At 39.6% G+C, this 20,877-nt stretch overlaps 1 protein-coding gene across 29 annotated transcripts in view; it reads right to left on the bottom strand.

The window, feature by feature from the left end:
- NRXN3 (neurexin 3) overlaps positions 1-20,877 on the bottom strand; it is a 1,565,929-nt gene that overhangs the window by 64,502 nt on the left and 1,480,550 nt on the right. The gene's annotated exons all lie outside the window — the stretch shown is intronic.

Genomic DNA, 20,877 nt, shown 5'->3' on the forward strand with positions numbered 1-20,877 from the left:
AATAAAGCAGGATTACTGGGCAATAAACAAGAGAAGCCACATTTATAACGTAAGAGGCTTCTTTTCATGCGTTCATTACTGAAGAATGCACCTGAGCCCTACTCTGTTCTTACACCAGCATAGATTTCCTCCCAAAAGGTAATCTTGTTTTTCTTCTAATTCTTTCTTTCTTTTTTAATGTTTAATTTTTTGAAAGGTACTGAAGAGAGCCTCTCTAACATATTTCCAGAAGCTCCCACATTCCTAAGCTTGCTCAGAGGATCCAACAGACAAGGAAGGTACTTAGCACACAAGTCAAGGATTTGGTTCCTCAGACTCTTCCCCTCCCAGACCTCTATATGTCCAGCAAAGTTCCAGGGAAAAAACACCACAAAGCATATCATAATATGGGGGCAGGGCCTGATGCAACACAGTCCCTGCCTTCAAAGTGTTTACACTGTAGCAAGAAAGATAAGTGTTGGAGATATTGTCAATATCCATTCTATTCTTCCTCCTTTCTAGGGCTGGCAATGTGACCTGCCTAAACAAGTCTCCTTTGCAACTAGATGTGACCACACGGCATCAGTCCGGACAAAGTGATATAGATAAGGAAATCTATTAGCGGTTCCAGAAATACTTATTCTATTCCCAATGAAAGAGGAAGAAATGGCAGGTCCCACTTCTTTCCCTTCTTCCTTGGGTTTGGATGAGATATCTGGAACAGCAGCAGCCATCTTGTGATCAGAAACTGGTATGGTGAGGGAAAGAACAAAAGACTTGAGAAGCTGACTCTGATATTGCTTAAATGCATGATCTGAGGCCAAACAAGTAGTTTTTTTACTTTCCAGACTCCAGGATTGTTGTTAAGTGACAAAAATATATCCCCTCTTCAATCACTGCAGGTCAAATTTTCTCTTACTAGAAGCTGAACACAATCAAAATGGAGAGAACAATGCATAGAGAGCAACCAGAGAGCTGCAAGGCATCATGTGAGTGCTCTCTGCTTTTGGTGGGCAAGTAGTCACCAGGGGGCATTTTCGTAATACCCAGGAGTGGGACTTGGAAAGCTCCACACTGATTACAGTGTTCTCATATGCCAACTCTATGGCCCAGATGGAAGTCCAAAAGGACCTTGAGAGAGGAGAGAACATTTTGGAGTTGGATAAGCCAGGATAAACATTTTCACCCTAGTGACAGAATATATTTTGATTTGAATATCCTGTAAGTATGTACAATCTGCCTATCCCAGACACAATGGCACCTCTGTCTATGGCACCATTCCCCTCAGGAACAAGCCCGGACCCTCAACGTCACTTCTGAATCCTCGCTGCTAAGCATCCCACCTCCGGGCACCAAGTGCCATGAAGGCCATCTCTAAAATGCCATTCTGGTTTTTATTTTATGTGCTCTGGTTGGTTGCTTATGCAGATGAATCTTGAGAATCTTTAATCAAACTCCCTGCCTCCACTTACCTATCTTCAATGAACCTAAGAAAGCATTGCCAGAATAAAAGCATAGCTTTCAAAGTGACACTCTCTTGATCTAAATTTATCTCATTGCCTATCAAATGAATTCGAGACTGAAAAAATAATTTAAAAAAAAAAATCAAGATCTTCTACCTCTGGAATCCATTGTAACTTTGCAGCACTGTCTTTCACTAGCATTTGCGCCTGTGAGCAGCTCCTTGTTGCAACTATTAAATAAATGTTTGCCAGGCTTTGAACAAGCCTGGTAAGTTCTGGCAATATCCTGGCTTATATCCCTCCTTACTCAGCTCTACCTGCATTTCATTCCATTTATACTTGGTAAGATTCTACATATCCTTCTTTAGGACACAATGCCAACACATTTTCATGCAGCTTCTTCCTGATCCCATGGCTGAAAAATAAAATATTCTTAGCAGGCTAACTTAGTACTTTCTTCAAATACACATCTGATTTAGGTTTTCCCTTCTACCTGATTGCTACTTATGCAGCAGACAGAGCCAAGCATACTATCAAGGGAAAAGTGTTGTGTGTGGGGTCAGAAAGCATAAGCTCTACCTCCTGAGGGGAGCCCACGGTGGTCATAAGCAATCTACACTCTGGTTCACTCCTCTGTAAACTTCAGACAGTGACATCCACCTCATGTTCTTGTCGGGTGGATTGAAATGGATATCAGCAACTCAGACATGTTACTATTCTGAGATACGTTGTTGATATTCTAATGTTATTTAATATTGTTTTGAATTATCCACAGGACTACAGTGCTGGACCAGAGCCTGAGTGGGCCATGTGTGTTTCAATGAGTAGCAGGTGCTCAGGGAATGTCTATGGCTTGACCAGAATTGGATAGGTCAGGAGTCCTGTTTAATGGGTGGAAATAATAGGAGTGGAAGAGAGAAGCACATCCCATTCTTGTCAGATGATGATGAATTCCGACCTTAGCTGGTGTCTGGAGCAGGAATGCTTTTAGATGCTATCTGTCAAGAATGGGAGTTGCTCTACAAGAACATATTTGCTTTCAAGATATGCTAGTTCTCATTGGTCCAGATAAGCCTAGTGACAACTTCCCTTCAATTCTACAACCACACACCAGAGGGTCGATTCCTTACCTGCAGGGCTATAGGTTTAAATTAAGTCAAGTATCATGTAATAATCTAAATACTGGGACAGTTTAACATTTTGATAGACCGCCATTTGCAAAAAGTCCAGTAAGTGCCAAAAAAGAGATTTGAGGTTTTGTTTCTCATCATGGAGGCTTGGCTGAGTGGAGACCAGGAAGAACCAACCTATGGTTCTTTGGTCACACTAGCCCTGTCTCACTTAAACCTTTAAGTAGAATTCTTTAAATAAAAGAATGTAAGAGTAAATGTAATCACTCTGAATAAATGCCCTGTAAAATGACTTCGGCAATTATGTTGTTTGTAAGTACCTCTGAGTCCATTAAGATAAATATCTATCTTTGAATATTCACATTAATGCACTAGGCCGTTCTTTCTTAGATAAATCTGACTTGAACATCGTGCAGTTAATGGTTTATCATCCCTTGCTCTTCTTCCCTTCAATGCACACATTAATGCATGCAGGGGCAGAGTGTTTAAATGGTGTTAGTCGCAGAGCACACATTAACACACAAGGCAGTCTCTAAACATCTTTAAATGCAGAATAAATATACTTTCGTTTTAAACACCTTTATAGGCTATACACCCAGGACACATCAGACTGGACTCTTAATTTCCCAGGTAAGTTATATCTTACAGGCAAAGACAACAAATGCTTATATTTAAAATTGCTTTAATATGCTTCCAATTGCTCAGCACAGAGAGGTTCAAATGGAATCTAATATCCTAGTGACTCCACTATAAAAAAATATATCTATTTTTATCATAGGATATATCTATAGCTATATTTGTATTTTAAGTTTGGGCCCTAATTTCATTAACTTTTACAGTCAAACTGGGAAAATACCCAAGGATCCCCAACACCTCTTCAAACCTTTAGTTTCTTCTCTGTGCAAGTGAAGGGCAGACATATCCCATAAATAGGACCTGGCTTTAGCTGCCTTCTGTGGGGGTCATGCTGGCTATAACAATGATATCAGCAGGGGTCCTATAAAATATAACAGTCAATATTCCACAATCAGTGCAGCAGGAGAGCAGATTAATCAGAATAGACAGTGGCCATAGCGCTGGAGCTGGGTCCTAGAAGCTTTGGCTCTCCCAGGCCTTATGGTACAGAGAGAGAGGAATCCTGATGGGCGGGATGCAGCGGAAAGCACAGATCACTTGGGGTCTCGAGGCAATGGCTATTTAACAATCAGCATCCAAGTGTTTACATAATATTCCTAGATTTAAACAGATAGTTTAGCAGATAATGCTAAGGACGCCAAGGTGTTCCATTGAATTTGTCTAGGAATAGATTCCTTCGCGTTGAGACAAATTCGATGAGTGCTCTCCAAGGACAGTCCCAGCTGCACCCAGCAGGTGCCTCACCATTCACTTATTCGAGTTTTTTCTGCTTTGGGGGAAACAAAAAGGCATCTGAAGTGGCCCCAGGCCCCAAGCTTATCATTAGGTAGGTGTGTGTTGGGGAGAAATGTCCTTAAATAATAGTAATGGAAAAAACTGGCTGGTGAAAAGATATAGAATATTAACAGGCAGAGGTGGGGACAGATAGTCCAGGTGAATGACACACGTTAACGCAGAGAAGCAGGAAAGTAAGAAGGAGGGAATGGGAATGAGAACTAATTTGGATTTCCTCGAACACAGAGTATATATGAAGAAGTCGGGTTGTGAAATGAAAAAAATATATATACAGAGAGAGAGAGAGCCAGATAGACAGACATGAAGAAAGAAAGACAGAGGAGATGCTGATGGCTCCAGGGAAACCTACCTTTGTCACCTGACATACACACCCAATCAAATACACCTTCATCCTGCACCAGCTAGACAATCTTTTTACACAAGTAGCAGCACATGTTCTTTGCTGAATCCCAGGAGGAAGGCACATTGCTAGCATGCAAAGGAACTGGGAGCCCAAGCTAATTTTCACTGCTGGGGACACTCCGCTCAATGAGGACATTCCTAGAGACACGCCAGAGATGAATGCAATGCGCGTCTGCACCTCTTAAGGAAGGCGTCTATGAGAAGGTAAAAAAGCCTTACAGGGGTACCTGGGTGGCTCAGTGGGTTAAGGCCTCTGCCTTCGGCTCAGGTCATGGTCCCAGGGTCCTGGGATCGAGCCCCGCATCGCATCGGGCTCTCTGCTCAGCAGGGAGCCTGCTTCCTCCTCTCTCTCTCTGCCTGCCTCTCTGCCTACTTGTGACCTCTGTCTGTCAAATAAATAAATAAAATCTTAAAAAAAAAAAAAAAAAGCCTTACAAAGAGTTCCTATCTGTGGGTAGAATTTTACTCTCTGTTCAGAAATTTATCCTGCAGAGTTTTTCTGTCTTCCCACTGAATAAAATGTTTAGCTTGAGAGAGAGTTGATAAAGCCTTGCGGAGTTACTTTCCACTCTGCTGGCGGGGACTTAATGCCACACGTTTGGACCAGTCATGTTTATGCCCGTGTGTGCGCGCATGCGTGTGCGCGGGTGTATGCGCATGTGTGAGAGAATAACAAAAACATAAAAGGGACGAAGTTTTAATGGCCCAATAGATTCCCAGCTGGAACACACTTTAGGAAGGGAAAGTTACATAAAAGAAACTTGGGCAGCTTTAAACACCATCTGGGCCATGCTGTGCTCATTTGAGCTTTACCTGTTTTTTTTTTTTTTTTTTTTTTTTTTAAGCAACACAACCAAAAGCACCTACAAATACAACTAGAGAAGAGATTTTCTGATTCTGTGGAGATCAGATGCTCTTGCCTTCAAACATGTGCGGCACATCGCCTTCAGTCCTATTTGGTTCAGGGATGCATTTTCCCTTTTAAAGTAACGAAAAGAGCCTTCTAAAGTTCAGTCCTCATGTTTGGAAGAGAAAGAAAAAGATGTATCAAATAAACCCAGTACATTTTAAGTCTAATTTAAAGAGATCACCAAGCAGCTCAGTTACTTTCTGTAGTCTCCAGAGGTAAAAGGTAAACCCACGAATCCCCATAGGTAAAATGCTGGCATTTCCAAACCTTACTGCATCATGCAACCAAAGAAAGACAAGACAAGATAATAACGCTAAGGGCATCAAACTAAACTACCAGGACTGAAACAATAGGGTCATAGCACAGAGCACACCATACCTTCCAGTTTCTTATTTTAATTAGTCAGCACCAACGTTGGGATTATTTAATATTTATAAACCAATTTACAGATAGAAATGCTTTTGGCTCTTGCTTCGGTTTTTCAGCGAAATAAGAATCCATTTCCATCTTTTACATAAGACATTAATACATCTGAAGGAGAGAGGTTTGAGGGAGGGTTTAATTGTATCCTTTTATTAAAAGGGAGGGTAATGTTTTCTCTCAGGAGACAATTTTCATGTGAAGTTTTAATTGCTGAGACTCACAGCACCCCATCAGACCATTTTTATTTACTTAGTTCTTTGCACTATAAGGGCGATGAGGAGATGCCTGAAGAGGCAAAATCATAAAGGTCAGAGAACGAATCCCGAAGACAAACAGGATTCATACTTCCTTTACACAGTGAGTCCCAAGGTTTAATCAGCAAAATTCAATAAAACGCAACTAGGTTATGATAAAGGAACTTCTAAAAACATATATGATATTATAATTTTACATAATAAGATGTATGGAATAACATTACTTTCACTCACATTTTCCCATTTTTTATTTAATATTTATTTTTTTTACATTTCCATTTTTAAACAAATTACTCAAGGCCTCTTAAACTGCGTGGCATCTAGACAAAATGATTGGCTTTGAAATTTTAGGAATTATATTCTCTGGATGGAGTTGAAGAATGAATGCTTTGAAATTTCTAGTTTTTAGTAAATGTCAAAATAGTGAGGTTCTGGAGAATAAAGCAATAAGAATTTGGAAATACAGCCTCTCCCCCCAAAAACATCACCATTTGATCTCTCAGGGAGAGAAAAACAGGGCTGTGAATACTGATTCTACTGTAACACAAGCTTGTTTCTTTTTTCTTTCTTCTATTCTTTGTCTTTTTTTTTTTTTTTAATCTTCATCTGATTCATAAAAAAGCAATTTGGAGCATTTTAATTTCTTTTCCCACTTAATAACAGTAATGACCTTCTGGGTCAAACATTTCCTCCTAGTTAATGATCAGTTAGCTGAGAGCCTGGGTAACGGAGACCCACAGCCTAGTCACTAACTGCCAATTAACATGCACTTTATCAGTCAGTGCTGTTTAAATATAACAAGACATATGCCAAGCTATCCACAGAGGGCTGTATACCAATATCATATCATTAAAAACACACTTCCATCAAGGCAAAGCTCTCGGGACATTCATGCTATCACAGCGGTCGTTTTCCTGAAAGATAGGCAAGTGGCAATGTGTCTCCTTGTTCTAATTCTCAGCAGAGGGACCTTGCCTAGAGAAGACAAATCCCTCCATCTCTGCTGGTCTGGGAGACAGTGAATGTTGGATGCCCTACAGAGAGTTAATGGGAGCACCTCAAGGAAGAGCTACTGAGTCCAAATGCTGTCCTGTCCATGTGGCCACAAGCCTTATCTCCTTGGGTCATAGTAGACCTCCTGCTAGAATCCTGACACCTGAGAGAATAAATCTTGGAAAAAAAGCAAGAATTCAGATAATGATATTCTATGAGCTTCTTCCCCCAGGTTTAATAGGATTCCGTTTTTTTCCTCTCTATATGTTGTTATTTCATATAATGTATGAGATTACGTAACAGCTCTTTAGCATTCCTAGGCAATATCTTGGAAACTCTAATGTCGTTGGCTAAAGGTTTCAAGACAATCATTTGTTGATTAATATTTTAGAGCCATAATGTAAGAGATGATGAAAATCACTAGCATATTACCAAATCTGTCATTCATTCATTTTTTTTTTGATGCCCCCAAAGATTTCAGTGCATGATGGATTAAATAAATTTGAAATACCATTCACCATGGATTCCATACACGAGCTCTGTCAAAAGGATGAAATTGTTCTAAAAGTCTTTAAGGGATTATGATAATCACACTTTTCATTTATATAGGGACTTCACTCTCAGAATACTCCTTACAAATAAGGCAGTCACTAGCAGGACTAGTGAGAGGTCATACTCTTAGTTTTGACACAGACCAAACAGGTTTCTTGGTTTCCATCAACTACTTTTGCTCCATGACAGTATGAGGAAAAGTAACAGATTTAGGTTAATGAACATGGATATGGCTCGTGGCTACCACAGAGAAGAGAGACGGCTACTTTCTCTGTTCTGAATTTTAGTCAACTTGTTATTAGAACTTTTGGGAGCTTTTAAGTAGCAACTTGCTTCAAACACACCCTTTAGGAAATAAAAACCCATTTAATATTTAAAGCATGGTGCATTATGCTTTTCAGGGATAGAAGAGTTTTCAAGCTGTGAAGGGAAATCCAAAGGTTGTCAGCTACCATTGGTTATGAATAAGGCAGGTTTGTCTTTTTTTTTTTTTTTTAAGATATAATAAGCTTACACTGTTACATTAGTTTCAGATGTGCAAAGAGATGGGTTTGTTCTTATGCCATGAACATGTTCTGCAAGACCCTTAACCTGCAACAGGGCAGGTAAAACAGAAATTGCACTACACAGAATATAGCCATAGAATAGTACAGAATGAAACTATGTAGAACACTTAAGACTTTTCTCCACCACCTTCCCACACAGAACAGATTAGAAAATACCTTTGGATGAGTAGCCCCCGTAAAACAACATGAATGACCTTGGACTCTATTAGCAATGTAAGCATTTGAGTATTAGCTCTGGTGTGGTGATAGGGAGCTTGGGATTAGATCTGCGTGGCAAGCTGCTTCCATAGTAGTAGATTCAATTTGTATTTTGAGTCCCATGAAAGGCCAACAAATTTCAGTCCTTGCTGAACTTTACCGTGTCCCTGATCCAGACTGTAAAAGAGAACTGGGTCAAGTGGGATGTACCTTCTTCTAGTACCATATGATGCTGAGATGAGACATCAGATCAGAGAGCTGGAACCCTGGTGTCCAGAGATAAACTGAGGGCATGATATGAATTCTTCTGGCCTCTATACTTTCATGGAACATGAACAAAGGGGTGAGTGCTAGAAGCAGATTCTGTTGGATGGTGACAGATGTCAGCTCACTATCTTCCTTTCCTGGTTCCCTGTGCCCTTCAACACATCATGAATTCCTGTGCATTTTGGCACGAGTACTCCTTTTCCTCTATCACACCACCACCAACATCTCAACTTCATGCCTATTTTTCCTTCCTAGTTATGGGCTGGACATTTGAATTAGATCAACTGAACTATGGTAGAGAGTGTGGCAAATGAGGGATTAAACCAATAAACGGACAGGCAGAAAAACTGAATGCCAGGAACCAAGAGAAATAAATTATTAACATCTAAGAAGACAAAACTATACTAACTTTTAAAGCAATGGAATTACTCTGCAGAACAGAAGCAGACCTTTATTCAGTTTCAAGAGTTTCATCAATTATCTTTTTAAAAAAAGAAATTTACCTTCTGAATCAGAAGTTTCAACGTGCCTGAATTTAAAGAGAGAGATGCATCTTATGCAAAAGTCAAGGTATTGTTAGAGATGGTCTGAAAGAAATACTGCCTACAGGGTTTTATGAGATGGTAGATGATACAGATGCAGGACAATTTACTATACTTCCACATTCTGGGGTGCTGAAACGACCCCGAGTCACGCAAGATCATGAAATGAAGTCCAGGGACCCTAGTGATAGCTTTCTAAGTTTGAAAAGATGAATAATGTACACTAGAAACATTTCTATCAGCAACATTTAAACAAAAAGTTTTCTGTTTATCAGGATATTAATTCGATGGAACTTTCTATCTCTTGAGTATTCCAAATTGAGATTGTATTGGACCCATCTAAATGCTCATGGTAGATTATTAAATGATGAACCCAGAGAGATTTAAAGGTGGTATATAAACTAAGAGGCATAAACTAAGAGGCATATAAACTGACTCAAAATGAATAGCAAAGAAATAATTACCCCTTAAAAAGTGTTCATGAATTGTTTGGTTTTCCCCAAAGACCAGAAGTATACATGAAGACTTCAGCATGTATTTTTTTTTCTAGAAGAGAAAAGAAGTATAGAATTGTGGACTCCCTCATGAAGATGTTATAAAGAGAGATAACATGTAAATTATGGAGGCCCAAGGAGTCCATGGTGTCCCTAGTGTGGCCTCACTGAGAAATGAGTTTTGAAATAGATACTCTGGTGAACTCTAGATCAACAGCCTGGGATAGACAGAGTTAGGGTGATGGGTGAGTATAGTCAGGAAGCTACCGAGATAGGCCAAAGAATGACTCTCATAGGGAGAGGCTTTCCAGTCATCTGCTGCCATGTTGGGGGATGTGGCTAGAGGTTATGTGATTTAGGGGGGAAAAAAAGCTCCAAAGTCCAAATAGAGGAGAACCCAATAGTTTCAAAGACCCAGAGACAAGCCAAAGTTTCTACATGGAAGGAAGGGTAAAGGGTGAATTTAAAGCAACCACAGTAACAAATCAGTAACAACTGCACACAATTTATTAAGCATGTGCTTTGTGCCAATAACATGCCATGTCAGCATTCTAGTCCATTTAATTCTCCTAAATATCTTGTGAAGTCAATTTTACCATTGCTATTTTGCAGATGAGGAAACAGTTTCTGAGAGACTTGAGAATGCAGATAATGGGTAGCAAGACTACAGTTCTGACCCAATTCTGTCTGATTCCAAAGTTCTTCCCTCTACCCTTAACCATTAAGCTGTGGTCAGAGACAGGACGGGAAAGTCAAGAAGAGCATAAAAGGAACTTTAAACTCTCAGCAAACCAATGACATGGATCTTATGAGGCTTCAGTATGATATAATAGCACTAAAAAAAATGTACAAACAATTAAATTTGTATTTTGAACTAGACGACCTGAGAATGTATATCAACTTTATATAGACCCGAAAGTCTATATGTTTATGTTTTGGGTCTCTTCCCATACTCTCTTTCGCTTCCCACACTTTTTTTTTTGATAGATGATCCACAGATGACGATGTAAAATGTTTCTCTGTTATGTAATGTAATATAAACAGCAGTTGAAATATTTGGGGGGGGGTATATGTAGTTTATTCACTAACACCTTCCTGCAGGGTGGTAGGACCAGAAGCCAATGGCATGTTCCACAACACCAGTCTTGGTACCAATTTAGTCAACCTTCTCTGATACATTTGCTGGGTACAGAACACTTCCCTCATTACAAGGATATAAGTGCCAAATTGCAGTGCACCAAGCAGTAGCAATGAGGCTTAAAGAGAAGTTAACAGGGGCACCTGGGTGGCTCAGATGATTAAGTGTCTGCCTTTGGCTCAGGTCATGATCTCAGAGTCTTAAGATCGAGCCCCATGTCAAGGGTCCCTGCTCAGCAGGGAGTCTGATTCTCCCTCTGCCTCTGCTTCTCCCCTACCTCCTGCTCTCTCTCTCTCCCTCTCAGATGAATAAATAAAATATTTAAAAAATAAAGAGAAGTTAACAGAGTGCATACTGGAAAACCTGAATCTGGAATAGTCCAGTCTTTGAGGGAAGTTCTCATTTTGTTTTCAAATCTTTAGGGAGTCATGGTGAATTTTAAGCCACTAGGTACCTTGGAGGTGAGATGTGATTCTGAATACCATCAACCTTGGTTTGAAATCCTTTAAAGTTTTTTTTCTATATTGTTAAGAGAAAAACACTTTCAAATAATTTAGATATCACAATACTTTTTAGAGCGAATAGACTCTCCAGCCCAAACATTCTGATTTATTAGCTTTGGACAAGAAAAGCTACTCTGCTGGGTCAAAAATATTGAATTTTCTAGTGTTTGCAAATAAATAAACATCCTTTAAAACAGAAATAGATCAAGGAAATCATGTCTATCCATCAGTCTCTTCACCTGACTAAAAAGTAATTCTTGCTTTTGATATACTCTCAACTCCATCTTCTACATTATTTTTAGGTGTGCACGCCACGTACTGTTCCCAGCAGAAAGTCTTCCTTCCTCTTTCCAATACTTGTTCTGTATTTTGTACTGGTATTTCAAGGACTATTTTCAATCTCCCATAAAATCCGTTCCCCAGCACAGACCTGGATTTCAACCTTACATAAATCTCTCCTGACCCCAGGGCTCCTGTTTGCGTTATCATTTGGAGGAAATCTTAGAAAAACAACCTGTATCTGTAGATATGGTAAACACAACTCAAATTCAAGTCAGGAACAGTAACTGTTTTGCAGTACATGTGCTTTTACTATTGCATATTTTCAAGAAGGGGCCAAAAGAGTGCACCTTTCGTCCGGTCAAATCTCATAGGAGGCTAACAGAAAGTAGATGAAGATAAAGGACTAACCCAGACAACGTGCTATTTATTATATTATAATTATATAATAATAATAATATATTATTATATTTATATTTATATTATATTTATAATTTATAATAATAAATTTTATAATAATAATAATATTATTATTATAAAATTATTGTTATATAAATATTATTTATTATTATAAATAAATAATAAATAAATTCATTTATAATAATAAATATTATTATTATATCCTGTGCTGTAGGAGTCCACATACCACTTCTCTAAAGATCACTCTCTTGTCTTGTGCCTACATTACTTTTCCACAAGAAGAGCCCTGGGGGTGGAGGGATGGGGAGGAAACGAGAGGGGGAAAGAGCTGGAAAGTGAGAGAACACAATGTAATTGCCTGACTATCAGCTCCACTATCATAATTACTTTCAAACTCTGACATGAGTTGAATCAGATGAACAACCAAATCAATTTTTGCAGTTGGCTATCAGTGTATTCTTAGCTTATAAATTAAAATGTCACTCCTGGAGTACAAAGTGAGGCCACTCCTGGGCTCCCCAGTACACCAGGAAGAAGAGCGGAGCTCCCTCCTTCACACACTTGATGCTTTCCTTGCCCTGTCTCTCTTAGCCTCTGACCACATTCTTTGTTTTTTCAGTGTGGTCCTAGCATCTGTGTCAGTGCTGAGGGCCCTTTACCAGGGCACAATTCTACCCATAGAGCTTATTTCTCTTCATCAGAGAAGTACATGAACTGTGGGGCAATCCAGAAGAGCACCCATCGACAACGTATTCCAATATGTGATTTCTAGTAGGTAAAGGAAAAGATAGCCTTGCTCAGAGAGAACCTGAAGGGTTGGGAGAAGTCCTGATATTGGAGAAGTTACTGCTCTGATTTCAGTGTGACTATCACATGATCACAAGGTTTTGGGATCTTATTTGAGTGAATGAAGTACGGTTCACAAATCAAAAGGGGTACATTAGGAACTTTACAGACTCAATTTGATAGTCATTTACTGAGCACCTAGTCTGTGATAGATACTATTTGTAGTCCTGTAGGTAGAAAAGAATAACCCCTATGGTCAAGGATTTCATACCTCAGGAGGGAGGGAGATTTGTGGAATGTAATTAAAATATGACTGATAAATGCTATTAAAGCAGAATAAATAAATCACCATAGGAACAATGGAGAGGAGTGATTAACTCAGTATAAGCGATAGTGAAAATGTGGCCTTTGGAGTTGGTCCTTAAAGGATGATGTCAGCCCTTGGCTACCACAGCCTTACTCTATCCCCTGCCAACATTTTGCTATTCATTCGTTCATTCACCTACATTCATTTCTTCACTCACTCATTCACTCCTTAATCATTGATGAAGCACCTGCTTTTTGGTATGCTCTCTGCTAGGACCTGGGGTTACAATAATGACTTAGCACTGCCAGTTATGGAGTAAGTGATGGGCATGTATTGTTTGCTGTCTACTGGCTAGCAATGAGAATCTGGAAATAATCTAACCCGTGGGTTGCCCCATGTACAGAATCAATGTGCCTAGAATCAGAATCTCTAAACTTAGCCTTTTCACTGAGGCTTTGCCATGAGACCCCTTTACAGAGTTGGCCAGAATGTCTACTTAGTCTCTTGGTGCCCAACTGCCCCTTCCTTTTCATCCCATCCCCCACACCTCCATCTCCTTGATTTCTGACCTGGGATGGTACATGAATCTGAAACTCTGCTCTGAAGGCCAGCTGACATGTGAACGTGGCCTTCTCACTCAATTCTCAATTCCTAATGGGTTCTGCTTCCGGTTTACCTCATTTAGATACCAGTGCTCTGGTCAGACACCTGTCTAGCTTTTTGTCTCATCCACAGTTGATGTAATCTCTGAGAAGAACTTTGAATTTAATCTTATCTGTCTAACAATTAATAGCTTTCCCTATGAATAAGCCAATCTTTACCTGGCACTAAGAATCATCCCCGAAGCCACATCTTACTAGCCTAACTTGAAATTGGATGACCAAAGATAATTATCATCAATTATGAATGATTCTGGGTTTGCTGTTTGTAGAGGTTATCCAGGATGCGTAGAGTTGTCCTAGAGTCAGGCTCTCTCCTCCTTCCATCAGTTAGAACATTCAACTCTAGGAAGAGTACATATACATAAATATCGATTTCACTGCTTTATGTGTTAAATACTCTCTTGTGATGTTTGTTAGAAAACAGTATTGTGCACAATCTTATAGAAAAGCCAGGTAAATGTAAATCTGCATTGGTTGTGACATGAAAAGATCACAGAATTATACACTATATTACCACCCAAGACCAATGTTGCCTTGTTCTTTATACAATATTCCTCCTTTACTAGTAAATCCAGGAGTAGAGAAAATCAGGTGTCCAAATTACCACTCTGTTCAACAATTTTAACAGTGGGAAAAACAAACTCACTCATTATTTACACAGACACAGACACAGACACACACACACACACACAAACATTACCTACTGAATTCATTTCCCACCCACCTCCAATTATCATGAGTCACAAATCAACCTTCCTACACCATCCCATCAACAAATGCTTCCCTCACATATTTCCCTCACTTCTCACCATGACAAATTCGGAGAGCAAAGACTATAAAAAAATAGCATCAGTCATCTCTAGTTAGCACTGCTTGAAATGCAACTGATAACAGTGTAACACATGATATATAGAAACTACATATGCATTCTTACTTACACAGAAATAATTATAGTTTGGGTGTATTTTTCCACCTGATCTCCCAGCAAAGGGTATATGAAGGCAAGTCCATGAGGAGACTGAATGACTGAATATGCTTTTATCAAAATCTGGTATTGCAAAGGGAATTCAGTGGTCTGACTGTGTGTGGGTTTCTAACAATAAACCAGTGTCTAAGGTATAAAGCTAGTTTCAATCACTTCTCCACCTCATTTTATCTAGATGTCTTCTCAGATTAGTGGAGAAATATCAGTACATGAAAACACAATGATGTGAAATACTTATTATATAGAGATGAGAAAAAGGAAAGTAATATTCTTTTGGGTAAGCAAGATAGTCAGTCTGGCAGAGCCCTGAATGATATTAACATTGACTTACTCTCTCAATTTCTAAGCTTTCAAGGGCTATTTCATGTAGAGGAAACCCTTAGCAAATAGAGCATAAACACTCAAGTTTATAAACATAGCCCATGGGATTATAGACACTGAACAAACTCAAAAGTTTTTACTGGGAAAGGTCACAATAAAGGACACATAAACCACTGAACTAATCTCTTTGGTTAACATCTTGTAAGATTTCCATTTCAAATCACATAAAATACTCCAGGATTTCTCTTTTCCAAATCTCTAGAATGTAACCCTGCAAATGAAGGGCTGGTCTACCATGGTCGTTTTGCGTCATACCAAATTGCTTCCAGTTAAGAGTTAGGCATATATGGAGTTGTCACTATTTTACCTATTTTATGAATTTATGCATTCATCCTTTCAACAAATATTGATGGAGCAAGAACTGTGTGTTAGGACTGGAATTTATAGGTACGTCAGCAGAAACACAGCGGTTAAGAGCACAGATTCTGCATCCAGTCTGCCTGGGTTCAAATTCCAACTTCATCAACTGTGTAACTGCTGTGGGAATTAAATGAGTTAATACAGATAAAATGCTTAGAATAGGGACACATGGGTGGCTCATTTGGTTGAGTGCCCGACTCTTAGTTTCAAAGGCTCAGGTTATGATCTCGGGTTCATGGGATCAAGCCCCACGTTGGGCTGGTGGGGGTTCTGCTCAGTGTCTGCTTGAGATTCTTTCTCTCCCTATGCCCCATCCCATCCTCTCGCTCTAAAATAAATAAGCAAATCTTTTAAAAATGCTTAGCATAGTGTGAGGCACATGGTAAGCATCCCAACTGATGCTGGCTGATTTAATGATGATGGTATTGATGATGATGTTACTTACAAGGAAGAAACCAACACTAATCAAATAATTATACCAATGTATCACTGCCAATTACTCCTCCTGCAGTGCTGTGAAAGAAAAATGCATGGCGTTATGAGCAGGTGTAAGCAGGAAATTAGATCTCCTCAGGGAACTTGGAGAAGCATTTCTTGAGTAAAAAGGAACTGACAATAAATGGGCAAAAATTTGAAATGAATAGGTAAGAGTGGCAGGGAGGAAAGAGGACTTCACATAGAGTAAACAGCTGTGCAAAGGCCCTTTGTTAGGAGGCAGCGACATGGTCTATTAGCCAGCTCAAGGAAAGTCAATATGGCTGGAGCACAGAGAGTGAGGCTGGATGAAAGCAGGCAGGTCTGGTGACGAGAGACTAAGGAGGCAGGACAGATTATATCTTATGGGCTGTATTAAAGACTTAGTCTTGGGGCCCCTGGGTGGCTCAGTGGGTTAAGCCTCTGCCTGCAGCTCAGGTCATGATCCCAGGGTCCTGGGATCAAGCCCCACATCAGGCTCTCTGCTCAGCAGGGAGCCTGCTTCCTCCTCTCTCTCTCTCTCTCTGCCTGCCTCTCTGCCTACTTGTGATCTCTGTCTGTCACATAAATAAATAAAATCTTAAAAAATAAAAAAAAACAATAAAAAAATAAAGACTTCATCTTCTATAAGGGCAATGATAAGCTATTGAAGTGACTTTTACAGATAAGAACAAGAATTCATACTGAGGTTCTGGTTCGGTGCTCATCACAAAACAAAGTGATCCAGAAGTTTGATAAACGCCAGGGGGATGCAAGGGCCTCTGTCACCTGCCACTTCCCAAGCTCTTCAGCTACACTTCCTGTACTCCTCAGCTTGCAAACCACCTCCAGCATAGTCAGACCATTTCCAGGTTCCCAGTGTGCCTGGTAGGTTCACCACCGCATTCTGTGTACGCAGCTTCTGCTGCCAATGCCTTTCCTCTCACCTGCCTGGTAACTCCCACGGGTCCTTTATGGCACAGCTTCCATACCAGCGAATAACATGGCACCGGCTACAGCAAGCATCAGGACATGGGTGCTGTCGGCACGAAGGAAGCTGTGCTCATTTCAGTGGGAGGGCCCTACCCAGAATAGATGGAGGAAGGTCTTTGGGAGGCCATACATTTGACGTGACCAGTAAAGAAGCCAGGAAGAAGCTTCTACTATTTTAAGCTCCACGTTTCAAAAATGCTTTACATGTAGTGTATTTTAAGACATCAGTCACATTGTAGAGCTGCAGTTGAACCTGCTGGTTACAATTGTCGCTTCTCTGACTGCTCTAAGGTGCTTCTCTTTCCTAATTTAACCCAGTCCCACAGAACTTACACAGTTGACAAGGCCCTCTGCCCAATGGCCACATGCACTAGATTAGAAGCAGTTACTTTTCATATGAGAAGACATGGCCTTTGCTGACACCTCAGCTCAGGAATTCAGCTCAGGAACAGCCTTTTCCAAAAGATAAGTATCCTGCAGGAGTGTCAGTTAACTCATTGATAAATAAGATGCAGATGACCTTTGTCATGCTTCATTAATCATGTCACATGAAGTCATATTACTCTAGTCACTAGATAATGTGGCAGCCACTATTCCCAGAGGAAAAGCCCATTCCTAGAAGCACAGAAGCAACTCACACCAGTAGCTGCATTGAACTGGATACATATGGGTCCTGTTATCCTGATAAAACAATTAGACAAGCACACAGAGAGACTGTGATATCTGGTGCAGGATATTTTCCCCAATAGTAATAATAATAATAATAATAATGACAACAGAACATTAAAAATAGCCCAAGTATCCCACAATAGCAGACTGATTAAGTAAGAATAAATGAAAAATAAAAATGTGCCTAGATAAGGGTATAGAAATACACTTCTACATGTTCAAAAATTGGTTTATTCTATGTAAACTATTATGATACCTTTTTCCCCCACTGATTATTGTATTGGGAACTATTTTTATATATCAATATATGGATGTACAGCTATTATTGAAATCAAACTATAAGACCACTTAAACACGAATGTTTTCAAATATTTAAAGTTTTTAAAACTTTTTAAAAATAAAAATAGGGAATGTAAAAAGTAAGAGAAGCTCCCTTCTTACTTCCTAATTGGTCATGTTGAATGTGTGGTTTCCTATTGTCAGAAGCAGTGAGTCCTGGGTCAGAGTGACTCCGCACAAGGGCTCCCACCATTTCGTAAGCAGGGTTTCAATCATATGGACAATACTGAGTTACTTAGCACTGTTTGCTAATACTGAATTACTTAGCACTATTTGCTACAGAGTACAAGAATGAATGAGATTCAGTTTGGTGGGGGAAGCAGCAAATAAATGAACACTGTTGTAACAGAGCATATATGAAGGCATTGTTAGGCACATTCCCATTGAATCTCTCCTCGTATAGTATCACAGAAACTGCCATAAATGGGATACCATCACACCACAGAGGGTTACTGCAAGAGTCAATGAACCCAATAAATGTACCTCCTCGCGCACTTGGAATATAGTACATGTTTAATAACATGTAGGAAAAAAAAAAGCAAACAAGCCGTTCTCTTGAAAAGGAATTGGGACTGTGTCTGAAGGCACTGAGAACCAAATTTTGGTAAACAAGTAGAGCTTGCAAGATTTAAATAGGCAACAGGTGACATGCTTAGGGTGATTTTTGTCTTCTATTTATTATGCCTACCCATAGTTCTTTCCTCTTGCTTCCTATTGTATAAATCAGCAACACTATCTAATAGGTTGGAGCTGAACTTTCTATCCAGCTAGAAATAACCTGGTATTTTATTCAAGTCTGCCTAAATACCACCAGGCTAAAACAGGGACATTTCGTTCATCCTGAAAAAAATAATAAAATGGAAATGCTAACTTGAATTAGACAACTTACAGTTGTGTGGTGTGTGAGTGGAATATGTGCGTATGTGTGTCTGTGCATGCACATTGGAAGATCTAGAAGGAGGGATGGTAGGATGAATTTACAACATAGGCAACCAAAAAATCAAAATATTAGTACCATGGTAGGAAACAAAGTAATAAAAGGGCATTCTGAAACTGTCAAGGAAGACAGTTTTCCAGACATGAAAGGAATTAGAAGATAAACTAGGATCAATGTTACCTTAAGAACTGGTTTTTTAATATGTGTGGATGTTCTAATCCCATACTTTTGGCCTAGATAAAGTCACACAGCTAATTGCTGTCTTCCAGAGCAGACGGCCATTCAAAGTTCTCTGCATAACAGTAAAACAGAAATACATAAGGAAATGTTCTCTACTGGCAGTTCCCTTGCTTAAAGCTCAGAAGAAGAGGAAGGAATGGGGTAGAGGAAGGAATGGGGTCTGGAAGTAAAGCATCATTTCCTAGGTGATTCTGAATGTAGCTGTGGAGGGTTTCCCCCCAGGAAACTACAGTACCGGATGCAGGCATCAGGCGAGACAGAGAGTGAAGCTGCTCCCTCATTCTCTCTTAGTTCTCGCTCCTTATCAATTGTGCTAATATTTAGCATGTAATTATTGCTCTCAGTGATTAAACATTTTCTCCCTTTCACGCTGCTGATTTTCTTTTGAGGGCTGAATCACACTCCAGGGAAAAGCTTTCTCTCTGTACATTCCACTTGTCTTTCCTCAGCTTTACTAGGATGAAAACAAAGATTATAAACATGGCTGCCACTGGCACTAGAGAAATAAGGTTAAAAAATGAGGGCAGATGTTTTCATGCTCAAGTGTTTTGAGGACTAAGGATAAAATTCCTTGTCCCCCCCCCCAAAAAAGTAACGTAATAAGTTCTTTCCAGAAGTAAAAAAGCTAACTATCACTGGACAAGGAAAACCACTATTTAACAATATGACATTTACAAAAGAGTTAAGTTTTCACTTTAGAAATAATTCACTGTAGCTCAATATTACTTCTTCATTCTCAAAATAGACAAAACAGAATAAAGGTTAGGTAAGTTGTTCAGGACAAGTGAAGGATCCAAATTCACTTCCTCCTAACTGCCCTCTTCCCTTCAAACTCACTGTCATGCATGCATGGCAAGAAGTTTTTATGCAACCTGGGGGCTTAAACCTATTGTTTTTGAAAATGAGGAAAGGAAAAAAAAAAAAAGGGCAGCACATGCCTATTTTACTTCTCTATCACTGTGCCTCTGTCTGTAATAAAATGGCGCCAAGATGCGAGATGGCCACGGCTGCTCATTGGGTCTGTCTTCGTGTCAGACAAAGCACTAAATAAGACACATGGGGTGGCACATGGAAGCCTCACAACAATCCTCCTTTTGCAAATGAAGAAACAGAGACTCAGGGACGCTAAACAAGTGATAATCAAGCTAATAAGAGATGCATATATGAACTCAGTTACTGGACATTGGGGCATAAGCACTTAGCTCACTGGAAGTGCTGCCTTTTCTTTAGAAAAGAAAATCATTAAGTTGGGAATAATATGAGGCCAGGAGAAATCGGAAAGCTGTGGGTCGTACCCATGGGTAAGTCATTTTGTAACACTTTTACATTTCCACAGTCTCCTTTCCTCAGGACAACATCTGGTTCAGCACACTTTCCTGTTTCTAACTACTCATATGCAAGTGCAGCATTTCACAAATCAGATCAAGTGCAGCTATAATTCAATCAGTGAGAGGAAAGAGTTAATGCTCTAATTTTCTTGCAAGGAATAAATTCTTAGAAACTGGTTGATTTCACGGTGCTAGCAATTTTTCCAAAATGTAGTCTCTTGGAGTCACCTGGCTAATTCCCCTAGAGCATGGTAGAAGGGAGAATTATAACATGCTGACGTAGAGAACTCCATAAAGGCTTCCACATAACCTTGTTTCCAATATGAAATCAGTATTCCCCCAGACACCTTATACAAATTAATTCAGGATGCAAACAATTGACACAGTGAATTTATACAGTCACACAAGAGCAACTGTTACAAACATACAGCTCCTGTCAAATCCAGGACTGGGGTCAGGAATAAGCTTGGGTTCTGTCAAGCTTATGGCTTCA

This window comes from Mustela putorius, unplaced genomic scaffold (assembly GCF_011764305.1).
Source record: "Mustela putorius furo isolate JIRA1106 unplaced genomic scaffold, ASM1176430v1.1 tig00000129_pilon_pilon_pilon, whole genome shotgun sequence".
NCBI classification, from domain to species: domain Eukaryota; kingdom Metazoa; phylum Chordata; class Mammalia; order Carnivora; family Mustelidae; genus Mustela; species Mustela putorius.